Below are 13,693 nucleotides of genomic sequence, written 5' to 3' on the forward strand. Positions count from 1 at the left end.
CGTTCGCGGTCCAGGAGGCCTGGCGGTGGTTCTCAGGCGGCATCACCGTCTACCGACAAGAACAGGGAACTGTAGGCATAATTAGTTACAGTCATCATGGCTGATTCCGCAGAGTTAGTATTCGCAACACTGAATGTACGTGGCCTTAGGTCTCACCAGAGGCAGGTGCAACTCCGCCGACTTTTCTGCAGCAGGCACCTTGATGTTATCGCCGTCCAGGAGACGAAAATTGAAAGTGAGGAGGATACTGAGGTGGCCCTGCAGCCCTTTTTATCAGAATATAATGTTCTCGTAACGCATGCTGTGGGCTTGTCGGCGGGTTGCTGGTTGTTTCTGCGCAAGACACTCCCGTGTTCGGGCTTGACCTATAATGTCGATAATGAGGGCCGGTTGATATACTGCGATTTTCTTCTCTATGGAAAGCCATGGCGGCTAATGAATGTCTATGCATTTAATACTGTGCCACAGCGCATTACTCTTTTTCAATGCATTGCCAGCTTACTGGACTGTGACCGGCACGTTGTGCTAATGGGTGACTTTAATTGTGTGTGCGACCCAGCTGATCGTGCCGGTCGTGATACACCCAGGAATAGGAGCGGTGAATTTTTGTCTGTTGTTAAGGAAGATGCAGGGCTCATTGATACCGGAAGTTCATGTCCTGGTTTCCGCTTATTCCCACGCATTCAGGGCCATTCTCACGCTCGCCTAGATCGAATTTATGCATCTTTTTCACTTGTCTCCAGAGGATTGGTCTGTGAGACTGCACCAGTTTCGTTCTCTGATCACTGCATGGTGGTTGCTCGCCTCGGAGGCAGTGTTTGTTCAAAATTTAGGCCGAAATGGGCGCTTTGGAAGCTGAACTCTTCAGTAATTAATGATGAAGAGTTTGTCATTCGTGTCCGCTCGCAACTGGAATCCTGTCTCTCGAGCAAGATGCCGTTGTTCGCCGCTTGGGAAATGTTTAAGCAAGACGTGCGTACTACAGCTATAGAAATTGGTTCCGTGCGGTCCTTTCACAGGAAACATCAGGAGCAGACACTCAGGAAAAATTTCTACAATCTGTATGAAATGGAATGCGAAGCACTTGGTTTATATACGGATGAATTAGCTAGTATCAAAAGTGAGTTACAACGATTTGATGCAGAACGTTACCGGGGTGCCCGTGTTCGATGTCGTACCAAGCGTGATCTGCAATGTGAGCACCCGACACGACAGGCTTTGCTTGATGAGCGCCGTCATGCGACTGCGAAGTTTATTTCGGGGATGATGTCCAATGGCAGACTAGTGTCTAGTACAAATGAGGTGATGACCGTATTTCCTTCACTGCGCCAGACATTACATACAGCGTTTCCATCGTATATTTGCGACGTTTATTTGGTCCTCCAAATTTGAGCCCATGCGGCGTGATAACCTTTTCAGGCCTGTTTGCGCAGGAGGCCTGGGCCTAGAGCACCTGTATGTGAGACAGCTGGTTGCCCGTTTCTTCTCTTTTCGTGCTTGTTCCCTTACGATTATTAGAGCATTCTTGCAGGTTAACTTCATGACTCTACTTCCGAACTTAGTAGTTTCTTCCAATTTTACTGAACGACCCCGTTTACTAAGCTTTATGCAGGAAGTTTATGCCTCCGTGCGTTTTTTGACAGTTCGGTTTTCAAATGAGTACTTATATTCTGTTTCGCGCAAAAATCTGTACAGGGATTTGATATCCATGCTCTTCCCGCCCCCACTGTATCGTTCCGTCTACGTTGGGCTCATGGGTCATGATGTTTTAAAGCGAGTGCGTAAACTGCCAATTTCTCCTTGCACCAAAACATTTTTCTATAAATTACACACTGAAACTCTACCTGTCAAGACGTGGCTCGATAGGAAAAACATTTTTGTGTCTTCTGTAAACTGTCGCTTGTGCAATGTGCCTGAAACAATTGAACATTGTTTTATAGACTGCAAAGACGCGATTTTGTTTTGGGATGTGTTGCAAAGGACGCTACAGAAAGATTTTCTCCTAAATTCCTACAGTGCGCGCTACCTTGCTGTTTCCCAACCTGACTCGAATCCTTATGATATGATTCTTCTGATTGGACTTCATAGTCTTTGGAAAACGCGCATGCAAGATCGCAACGTTGAACCTGTTGTTTCGCCCAGAATTCACTTTAGCCGAATGTTGCTGCAGGTAACGGACATTTACAAAAAATCGGACTTTGTACCGGATTGGTTTCCTCTCCTGATGCGCTGTATATCTTTACCGGCCTTTTAGTTATAATATGTTACTATTATGTTTCTGCCACCTAGCGCTTACCTAGGTGCTCTGTAAATAGTTGTTTTTGTGTGTGTATATACACACACACATATGTATATATATGCTTTGTGTATAAAACCATGTAAATAAATACCATGAAAGAAAAAAGAAGAGCTGGCATGGCGGAGTGGTAACGAGCTCGTCTCACACTCCAGAGACTGGGGTTCGATTCCCGAGCTCGGTTGATTTCCTACTCGGTTTTATTTATTTATCTGCTCTGACTAGAAAGGTCAATTAGGCTAACTGGTTAAGTAAGCAATTAACTAAACTCAGTCCCACTTACTTGGAGCATCACTATACGATCCCTTTAATTTTTTGCATGGTTAGTAGCCAAAGTACAATTGGCCCCGTTTGAAATTCGCGCACTTTGACGTCACGACCATTTTGACCAATTGAAAAGCGTGACATTTCTGTCGACAACAACTGCTTACAACGATGAGGCATTAAAGGCTTCCGCCTAAAAACTTTTAGTCTACATGACCATACGGCTTACAGAATGCCAGAGATTCGTTTCAATCATAACAGCAAGCAATTTTATAAACTGAATCCTAAGCGGAATAAATAGTTTATTCCAACATGTAAGCATTCTACTTGTTTTTCTTTTCTGGTCTTATTTGTACCCGTAAGGGTCACTTCCGAACTATTCTCTTTGTTTAAGGTACGCACGCTGCACGATTCTTGTCCTGAGTAGTGGGGAGTCTCCTTGAAAAATATTATTCTCGGTAATACCTCAGCGCAACATAAAAACGTGCACAAGTGAAACCCACTCGACAATGCGCTTCCCGTGTTCTCTCTAGCACTAAATTGTATACATATGCAGTGTAGATATACGGAGTAAGAAGGACATTTCTGGTTTTGATTTGGTCGCCCAAGACTCATCTCATGCAGAATATAAGTTTCAGAACACACAGACTGACGCCTCTGCATTATGTTGCATTGTTTTCAGCGAAAGTGCGGTAAAGAACTTAGCTCGATCCTATGAAGGGTACCTGGACAGAGCCGGTTAGGAGCCAGCAAAATATAGACGGCAAGGTGGCCTATCTCGTATGAGGCAGTGAACGAAACATTGAAAAGCGCGAAGGCCATGGACACATATTTTAAGACAGGAATGGATTCAATGGCTGCGCATTCCCCCTTCCTTTGCCTTAACATTTTTGTCCGTCCATTTCCCACACTGCGAGAAAATGCGAGAAAACTACTACCTTTAGCTTGACTATTATCACTGCCGCTGGTGTAGAGAAGAGAATTGAAATCGATGCGAACGAAACGATCCATAGAATAGGCACGTCACAAAACTACGTCCGCCAAAGATGTTCCGAAGAAAATTTATGAAGAACAAAGCACACGAAACTGCTGAAGTAATTGATACTACCGGTGTCATCTCCCTTTCCAGTGGCATGCAGGACGCAGAAGCTGATGCAAAGGGAACTTTCTCATGTTATATTTAGCTTGCAAGTAGTGCGAACTAAAAACAACAGCGTTGCTGACCACTGGCCTTTTGTACACAGCATTGCACAGCAAGGAAAGCACGGCTTTATATAGAAGACACCGAACGAGAGATGAAATAATTCTCTGAAGGGAGGAAGCGGCCTTGAAATCCCAAAAGATGCCAAAAAAATGTAATTGTAAAAAATGTATATTTGTATAAGTGGCGTAAATCGCGGTGAGAAAGGAAGGGGCAGGGAAGTTGTTCTGCGCCCCCCCCCCCTTCCTTCGCTTATTGTGTGTAGGGGGGGGGGGAGGGGGGGACGCAGCATGCGAGCGTAGCCCTCGCGCCTGAGATTCGTCCCAGGACTACACGGTGGGCGTCGAGTGATGCGACCAGCACAGGCAACACTGGGAATCCGCGGGAACGAGCGCCCTCTTACCTTTCACAGAATGGCTCAAGAAAATCCGCTGTTCAAAAACGCACTGCTGTCATAATTAGAGCCGAACGACATTCCATGCTTACGTGAGATTGAGTTTAATTCAACTTCAAGCCTCTGCTTTTCTGGCATCGGGTCAATCTGTGATTAAGATGGCTATATTTAAGGGTTGTCCTGCGCGTTCGAGGGTCGGCACCGCGATAACCCTCGAAGCTTTCTTTATCAGCGCGCTAGACAGGCGCTGACAGATGACACTTTTGCCTTGGCGACATACATAAAACTACTTGATATCAGCTGACCAACCTTGTCTTAGAAAAGAAAATAAGCAAAAAAAAACGCTGAGCAATGTCCATAACCGTCACTTTCAGCTCTTTGAAACTACCGGTCCGATTGGAAAATTGTGAATATCCCATTCACTATCTCGGGCCCACGCCTCCTTTGAGCCAAATATAGAGAGACTTGAACACTCTGGTAATTGGTGGAGAAAGTGATGGCGGATAAATGCTGTAGAAATAGCAAAACAGCTGAAATGGAACGCTTCAACGGCCCAACGCAACCTCCAGATTTCCGGAGAGCTACAAAACACAACATATATACATGTCACTAGAGGTCTGCACGGGTCAGCACCTAGAGAGCGCTATGCCCTATACTAGCCTCTACTCCGAGCAGAGGACTAAGCCGATCGAGCAAGCTATCAATTACTAAAGACGCGGTGTTCTTTCGGTTGGGCCCGTGCAGGCCCTTTGTTTTTCAGGACGAAACTTTGCTTCTTTTTTTTAAAAAAAAGAGAGGAAAACAAGCTGAAAAAGCTGCAGAAAACAAGAAACGCAATTTTCAGTTCGTACTGGCGATGAGTGCCTACTCAAGCTGGGCACAACCGAAAAAAAAATCGTGTTTTAAAAAAAAGTACTGGATGATGCCAATTTTGGTGGCTCGTCAGTCAATTGCTTAGGAGAGAAATTTCTAAAAATAAAGGTTTTAGTGCAAGCGTAACCTGTTCCTCTCGTAAGCGCGCTAGGATGCTTAGCGTCCTAACGCACTATGAGCGCATTGTTACGGATTCAAGAGAAAAATATACAACAGCTATATCTTACCAGTACTCCCCTATGGGTCAGAAACGTGGAGGATAACAAAGAGGGTTCAGCTTAAGTTAAGGACAACGCAGCGAGCCATGGAAAGAGAAATGATAGGTGTTGCGTTAAGAGATCGGAAGAGGGCTGATTGAGTGAGGGAACAAACACAGGTTAATGACATCCTAGTTGAAATCAAGAGGAAGAAATGGGCTTGCGCGGTGCATGCAATACGAGGGGAAGATAACCGCTGGTCCTTAACGGTAATGGAGTGGATTCCAAGAGAAGGCAATGGTAGCAGGGGACGGCAGAAAGTTAGGTGGGCGGATGAGATTAAGAAGTTTGCGGGGATACAGTGGCCGCAGATAGCAAGGGGCAGGTTTAATTGGAGAGACATCGGAGACGCCTTTGCCCTGTAGTGGGCGTAATCAGACTGATGATGATGGCATGGCGAGGAGACTTCGTACAACGGTGAAAAATATGGAATCATATCGTTTTCAAATAATGAACGAGGTCTCTTTTGACCAGGGCTGGTAGTTTTACAAAGGCAGACACTCTCCAAAAAGAGAGATATTCGAAAACTGAAGAAACGCATCCGCATAGGTTACGCAAAGGTTGCCCGAAAATACAAAGTGTCTTGAATTAGTCAACTTCTATTACTCAAGAGCGCAGGCGAAGTTACTATTCTATTCAAATTGAAAGCATCCACTATTAAATGTGCCGCATTCAACTGTGCGCATGAGGCACTATGCATGGGTTTGTAGCTGGACGGTAAGGGCCTTCCGGTAGGGGTTGTTTTCGTGCGTCCTCTCGTCGACCTTCTGCTTTGCACCCGAGCAGCTAGCCTTCTAGGGATGGCGGCGGCTTTGTCGGTACTGCGGGCTATACCCGCATCTGGGACTTGTTTGGGGAAGTGGGGGGAGGGGGGGGGGGAGGGTACTGCAGAGCCGTGGCCCCCTGAAATTTGCGTGGATTTAAGCCACTGGCTTGCATGCCTGCTTTTATGCTTTCCCGAAGTTTCCTTGCTGAAATCGGTCAGGCAGTAGACTAAAAAAGTATTTTTCTGAATCGCAGCTGCTTTGTATTGCGGAAATACTCGAAAAATGGGCGTTTTTCTTCGTTACGATGTCTGATTGGATACACATCTTGCGGAGATTTCTTCGGGACTATTTGATCTATTTTGACCCCGTCGGTTTTGTTGCACTACAATAAGCATAATACCAGTCAGGAAGTTCTTCCTTTGTGTTCAAATTCATGTATTCTGTGACTGTTGCACGCAATTTTGTTTTTGCTCTAGATATGTAAACAGACACAGCATCGCCAAAATTATAAAGCAGAATTTTTGCTTCGCAAAACACAAAGTTTATAGAATGGCTTGACTTGTAGCACGCCAACAAGAACGCAATGAAAGTTGCAGTTGTCTTCTTCCACGTTTTCTAAACTGTCCACCCTTTTTACAAGGTACAGAGGAAATATATGCCAGGTGTTTCACCGAAGTGTTTCAAAAATTTTTTTGAAAATAGGCCTCTTTTGGGGCAAAAGTATTGCTTTTGAGGCATAGTAATTTCAGTGTTGGTGGACACCAGAAGACCGGTGAACCGTCTTAAGTAGTAAGCTGGCTAGCTAATTTTTAATAAATACCCTTTTAAATACTAGAGTTAGGCGGCTAGTTGCCATTAGAGATTCGTAGCTGGTCGTTAGTAACACCCATATCAGTTTATAAAATTTCAAAAACACGCTTACCCTCAGCGCCGTTGCTGGAGAAAATTTGGCTGGAGGCATGAAGGCAAAGCTTCGAGGCAAAGCATGGAGGCAAAAGCAACCGCTCTAGTGCATCTATCTAGTCGAAAAAGCCAAATTTTGCCGAGCCACCGCGCCAAGGGCTATAAATCTATTATTGCAACTAGGTGCCTAACTCTACTAGTTGAAAAGTAAATTATTAAAGACTAGTTAACCAACGTACTACGTAAGACGATTAAGTTTTTTCTGCTGTCCGTCAACACTGTGCCGCAAAAGCCACATTTTTACCCCCAAAAGCCTATCTTTAAAAATTTTTGAAAGGGTTCGCTGAAACACCAGGTATATTAGAAAACAACTGTCTGGAAATAGAACAGCGAAATTTTGTGGGAGCCACCCAAAAATTATTTGTGGTAAGCACAACCAATATTTGATTAAATACATCAAGAAATAAAAGAAATTTGCTGAAAACCAAGTTCATGCATAAGAATGCTCAACATCCTCACGGGATAACGGCCGAGAGGCTTGAAAACGTTGAAGCTTTTTATGCTTTTGGAACGCGCAGAATGTATTTCTTTTCCACATTCGGCACAGAGCTTTCTGTGGCCTACGAGCGCCAGCTCAGATGCCCGAGTCAAGGGAGTGACACTCTCATAGAGCCAATGGGGACGTTTTTTTTTAGAAGGCGATGGTGGCGGCACCTGGGAGAGGCGGTAAACGCATCAAAAATCCAATATGGCGGCGCGCGTTTAGGCGGCTGGTTGTGGCCGGTTGCTCGCGCTACAGTGCACTGTACCCGCGCATTACTGGTGCTGGCGGCCGCTAGCTCGATCCAAGCTTTGTAAATAGTGGTGATTAACTGATCCCGCGCTGCATTCACGCTTGATTTCCTAAGTACTTACGGAATCTGCTCACTCGCTTTTGTATTTCGATGTGTCTGTTGATGTAGCATGGTGTATGGTGGCGAGCGGCGCGACTGCTTAGCAGCTGCGCTCGATCGAGAACGAAAAGCGTAAATGGTTTTTGTACAAAGAACAATTTATTAAAAGAACATCAGCAGTGAAAATCGATGTCCAAAAAGTGATTTTAAGTATGAGTGACATTGCAGTATCAGTAACAGGCATCCTAAAAATCAAAATAATAAAAAAACGCCATTATGTAAACCTAGCAGACATGAGCGCATAGAGAATATATAGGGGATAAAAAAAGGTATCAAGGTACAGTATACATAATAAAATGCTACATGGCTGAATATACGTTTGTACGCGACTTTGTAAGAGATTTAGGTAAATAGCAGAGAAGTAAAACATCTGACCTGTATTGAAACGCATCAGTCTGTGGCTATGAAAACACACGCAGAGAAAGGCAGAGAAAATTTTCAACCTTTGACTCGTGTAGAAGAAATCACAGTGCGTTGGGCTAGGGACAACATAATATGCTGCAGTGCTAGTTCTTAGTATAAAGACTCCAAGAAAAGCTCACTGTGTGACTCGACATGACGCCAATGACGCTGCTGCAGTGCGAATGTCGCCGACGTCGCCGTTTTCGCTTGCGCGGCTGACCGTGCGTCGTCTGCTTGTCGTCTGCTGCCGCGTTACCCGCGTCGTCATCTTCGCAACTAATTTCTTTGATGTCTTATTTTTAATACCTATGGCTGGTTATAATTTAGTTCATAAGCATGTTTTTATTATTGATAGTGGTCGAAAAATTTCACTTTTATTAGGCTTAACTGCAGCCCCGTTTACCGCCGATACCAGGATCGCTGCAATCGTTTCGACCGGGGCGCCACCCTCGGCGCGGACGCGCAACTTGCAACATGCCACAGCCCTGCCCGAGTCTTGGCCCGTGAGCGCATGCGAACTGCGCGCTTGTGGAAGCCGGCGTCTCGCGCTCGTCGCTCCCACTCCAACATGGCCACAGAAAGCTCTCCCCGATTATAGCACACATTCGTAGCCTTCCTGGCACATGGTCCGAAAGCACGTGCTTGTAGCGTCCGGGTTTGTTCTCTTCCTATTGTGGTAGTTTTTGTGCGTTTTGTGATAGATTTTGTGTCACGTGGCTGCTCGTATGCGTAATTGTCGATACAAATGCCTCTGCCAACGCTTAGCGTCCAAGTTACTTGCATTTGCCAGATCAACCTCACCTGGGATAATTGGAACCATTAAGAGCTAAATGAAATTAAAAACAATTTTTTGCGCCAAGATGCTGATAGCGTAAGTTGTTTAAGCGAACATGTCGTGTGCGCCGAATCATCGCTGGATGCTTAAAAATGACGTAAAGAAACAAGTGCGTAATTGTTTCTTAGCGACATTTTTCCTTGTGCTGTTGCTTTCCAAGAGCACTTGCTGCTGGGCTAGTTGGTTTTTGTTCATAATTAAATTGTTTTTAGGCGCAAAAAACAGACAAGGCATATAGGTAGGTGACAGGACGAAGCGTCAACGAAGCGCCAACGGCGCTTCTTCCTGTCACCTGCCTATGAGTCTTGACTGTTTTTTGCGCCTGTTGCTTTCGATGAATGAGGTGAGTGCATTTATCAGAACGCATTCCTGCCGTGCAGGCAATATTCGCGTGGCACGAATCAGACCGGCAATTTTTCGAGGAGTAATGCGAAACCGTTTAGACAAAAAGCGACGTTAACTTTCGAGGTCTCTTCGACGAGAAAATCAGAACACATATTAAGAGTGCACTCAACGCTGCAGTTTGGATCTGTTCACTTTCGGCTGCATTGCGCTGTATGCTTGGCTTTCTTTCCTGCTCTTCTTTGCCTAAGCAAGGCAAGCGTACACAACGTTCCGTTCATCGCAGTATGCAACCGAAATGCGCGCACCGTAACGTTTGAACACTAACCTCCAATTTTCGGAATGAATGAAGCAGCAGTTTGGCCGAAGAAGCACCGTGTATCCGATTGTAGGTCTAGAAGCAGATGGGGTTGCGTATGTTCCGTCGGACAGCACACAGCTCAACAAGCAGCGGCGATCCGCGCCGAAGCACACATTCCAGTGGGACCGGCTGACGGCCTCTGCTTCCGAGAAGAGAGGCCGCACACCGCACAGCGGAGAGGAGACGGGGAGGGAAATTCGGAGGCTGACCTCTTCTCCGTCGTTCGGGCGGCGCGGTGTCTGATGAGCGCAATTTGCGCACAGCCCGGCTGAGTATGTTTGCTCAACTTTTTTGCGGCGTGCCTTTTGCTACGCTTTTCGGCAGCTAATGTCGAGCGTCACGTTGCATTTCATAATCTCGGAGACTTTCCTGCCAAGATGTTGCTTCCGCGGGCCTTGGGAGTGAGAGGGTGCCCCCGAGCGCCCAGCGTAGTCCACACAGTTTGCCGCCAAGGTCAGCCGGTTGGGCTGAGGGTAAGGACAAAAAGAGCCGAGACCGGAGGAGACGACGCCGCTCGGGGAGGTCATACCAGGTGATGAGAACTGCTGACCTTGTATTGTAGCTGTGTATTTCTTTTTCTTGGTCATTACCCATGAGACGTTTTTTTTTACCGGTGCCCCAGAAAAAGAAAAACATCCATAAGGATCAACAAGCGTTCAGGGCATACGCCTAGTGCTTAGTGGAGGAAGCTCGCGCCTGGGACGTGCTGATACGGGAACATAGCCGTAACGCAGACACGCCTCTCTCGTTGGTGTAAGCCCTGTCATTGCCGCTCGTCTTACCACAATATAACAATGAAAAAGAACAAGAAACGGACTACATGTACACCACGTCGCGAAAATTCAGCGGTTGGTTGCAAAGAAATGAGGCAGAAATTTATAAAAGAAGAAAGCCTTACAGAATAAAAGGATATGCCGGCCTTGAACGGAAAACGAATGCAAGTAAAAAAAACCACGTGCAGGCATTCCCCCTCAATAAAGGCTCTAGTCGGTACGACAGTCATCTTGTGCTCAGTTCTACGCCCACAGCATAGGCGTGCCATGAACAGCTTTACTATTTACTGTTTACTATTTAGCAATTGCGTAACGACTTTCAGCACTCTTGAGGAAAGGGAAGGGGGAAATAGTATTGTATGATACCGTCCGGCAACAAGTTTACCTTGGTTTACGGGGGTTTAAAGCCCCAAAGCGACCCAGGCTATGAGAGACGGCGTAGTGAACGGCTCCGAAAATTTCCACCACTTGATGTTCTTTAACGCGCATTCATATCGCGCAGTACACGGGCCTGTAGAATTTCTCCCTCCATTGAAATTCGACGGCCGCAACCGGTGCGGAAACAAGCAATCTTTTTAATACCTCTTTTTGTTTTTAAAGGAAACATGAAAGGTTATTTCCGAACAAAAACCCTAATTTTACTTTCTGTCCTCGAGGGCAGGCTGTCTTTCTTATATTGAGACGTTCAGGAGGATTTGCTATTCAGCTTTAAATGCGGAACAGCTTTCTATTCCTAAACTTTATTGGCGAAAAAGAAATAATTGAGAGGAGAGGCATTCGTAGAAAAGATTTTCTTCGCGCCAGAAAAATTGCCAAGAACAAGAAAAAGCACCCCAAGAGATTGCTAAATTATACCCGCCGCGGTGGCTCAGTGGTAAGGCACTCGTCTACCTAGCCTGAGCACCCGGGTTCGAAATCGACCGTGGCTGTCGCGTTTCGATGGAGGCGAAACGCAAGAGGCGCCCATGTGCTATGCGATATCAGTGCACGTTAAAGATCCCCAGGTGCTCGAAATTATTCCGGAGACCCCCACTACGGCACCTCTTTCTCTCTTTCTTCTTTCCCTCCCACCTTCCTCCCTTCCCTTACGGCGCGGTTCAGGTGTCCGCCGAGATATGTGAGACAGATACTGCGCCATTTCCTTTCCTCAAAAACCAATTTACCAATTTACATTACTAAATTGGGAACCCATAAAGCATTTTTTATTTGTAATTTATAGCAGCGAGTAGAAGCAGCATAGGTTTATGCATCGCACCATTTCGGACAACCACTTGGTGCTGAGTGGTGGAAGCAGCAAAGAATTTCTTCGCAATGGGCACTATTGGCTTTTGTTATCGTGATAGCGGTAAGGGTCCCGTTGAGCAGCAACATTGGCGTCGTCGGCTTCGGCGTGTCGAGAAAAGGTGGCACACCTGCCACATAGGTCAAGCAAGCTCGTGACGTCATCAGAACCTGCTATTCCGTGGCAGGTGGCAACCTGCGCTCGGACTGTGAGCAAAGTGTCCACCGTAACAAGTGGCAGTTAAATAATTGAATGGTCGCGACAGGTTGCGCGGGAAGGCAAAGCTGAGTCACACAAGCCCACCAGTGACTGGGTTTGAAACAGCCGCCTAGCGGTGCAGCCAGTAATGGTATGAGGATCTATGAATGGAAACTATAAAATGATTAATTCAGCATCTATGGGCATGTAGGCGGACCGTAGCCGGCAGAAAAGGAGTACTTGCCCGGGAGGGATCCCTAATGCTTAACCTGCTCTCAAGAGTATGTTAAGCGTTATATGATGGTGAGAAAACTCTGTACTAGGCTGTAAAGCGATGAGCAAAAAGGGTCCCAGGCAGCTGAAAGGACAAATTGACGCCATCGCGTCATACCCTTGAGGCGGAGCTTAAGTGCTCCCTCAAGTTTTTTACAAAGTTGTTATTACCAGTGTGATAACCAGTGTATTTAGGCGCAAGCATGCCGTGCCTTCTTGGAATACCTGCACTAAGTGAGAGTTTGCACCTTATTGTGACAGCGCTGCCTCTGCTGTCACTGGGCGAAATTTTCGCGCCGTATACGTGCTAGATATTCAGTCTTTCTTCCATTTGCAAGGGCGGAAGAGCGGGCTACTTGGTAGTTCATCTTGGGGAAAAACACAGCGCACTCCTAAGACAAGGACGGAGAAAGACAAGACGATACAGAGCTGACTTCAATTAATTATTTTATTGTGGAGCAACATATATATACGTTCGAAAATTGGGCGGGAAGACATGAGTAACACCTGGTGTGTTTGCACGCGACCGAAAGATAACAAACTACACTTGAAAACAACATGAGGGCAAGGGTGACCCTTGGAGGCAACAGAAAATGAAAACTAGACAAGATAAAAAGACAAGTGGAGGGGCGATTAAAGGGATCACGCTTAAAAGGATGACGCTATAAAGGATGACGCAAGCAGGCAGTACAAGAGACAAAAACATTAGGCGATGAAAACAAGTGAACAAAATGCACTAAAAGGCCAAAAAGACCATTAAAAATTTTTAAAACCGATAAAAGAACCAAAAGGGACGTTAAAAGCAGAAGACAGAAAACAATCTTGTCCAAAAGGTAAAAAAGGCTAAAAGACGTATTTCGGAATCCTACACATTAAAGTTGCTCTATGCCTCGCTCAAATAATCTAACTCACGTTTCGTTAGCGCTATCGAGGGTGTGCTAACACAATCTTCACCTAGCTTTAGAATGTGGGCGGCTTCTATTATTTCGCGTGTGGATTGATGCGCGTTTCTCGCGATGACCGAGCAGTCATGAAGGAAAGGCTCGCAGGTACCGGAGGGACACTTTAAACAGTGAATACCCACGTTTTTCTTGACGATGTTAGAAACATTATTTGAATGCTCCATAAGACGCTAATTGAGGCAACGTCCGGTTTGCCCCACGCAGGCCTTGCCGCACCTCAAGGCTATCTTGTAAACTACACCAAACTCGCAAGGAACGAAGGGTGCACGTTTCCTAACAAAGCAGGCTGGCTCTCTCACAGCCGGGGCATTTACTCTGCGACAAAGCTTGGATAGCTTGTCGGGCGCCGAGAACACC

General features: G+C 46.0%; 1 protein-coding gene across 4 annotated transcripts in view; it reads right to left on the reverse strand.

The window, feature by feature from the left end:
• Positions 1–10,078, reverse strand: part of LOC149325884 (monocarboxylate transporter 12-like) — a 277,338-nt gene extending 267,260 nt beyond the window's left edge. For all 4 annotated transcript variants that reach the window (XM_089564039.1, XM_089564033.1, XM_089564036.1 and 1 more), the window contains exon 1: positions 9,816–10,078. The gene's annotated coding sequence lies outside the window, so the exon portion shown is untranslated. The remainder of the gene's footprint in view (positions 1–9,815) is intronic.
• Positions 10,079–13,693: the final 3,615 nt, after the last annotated feature.

This window comes from Amblyomma mixtum, chromosome 10 (genome assembly GCF_055824585.1).
Source record: "Amblyomma mixtum isolate Tamu chromosome 10, ASM5582458v1, whole genome shotgun sequence".
NCBI lineage: Eukaryota > Metazoa > Arthropoda > Arachnida > Ixodida > Ixodidae > Amblyomma > Amblyomma mixtum.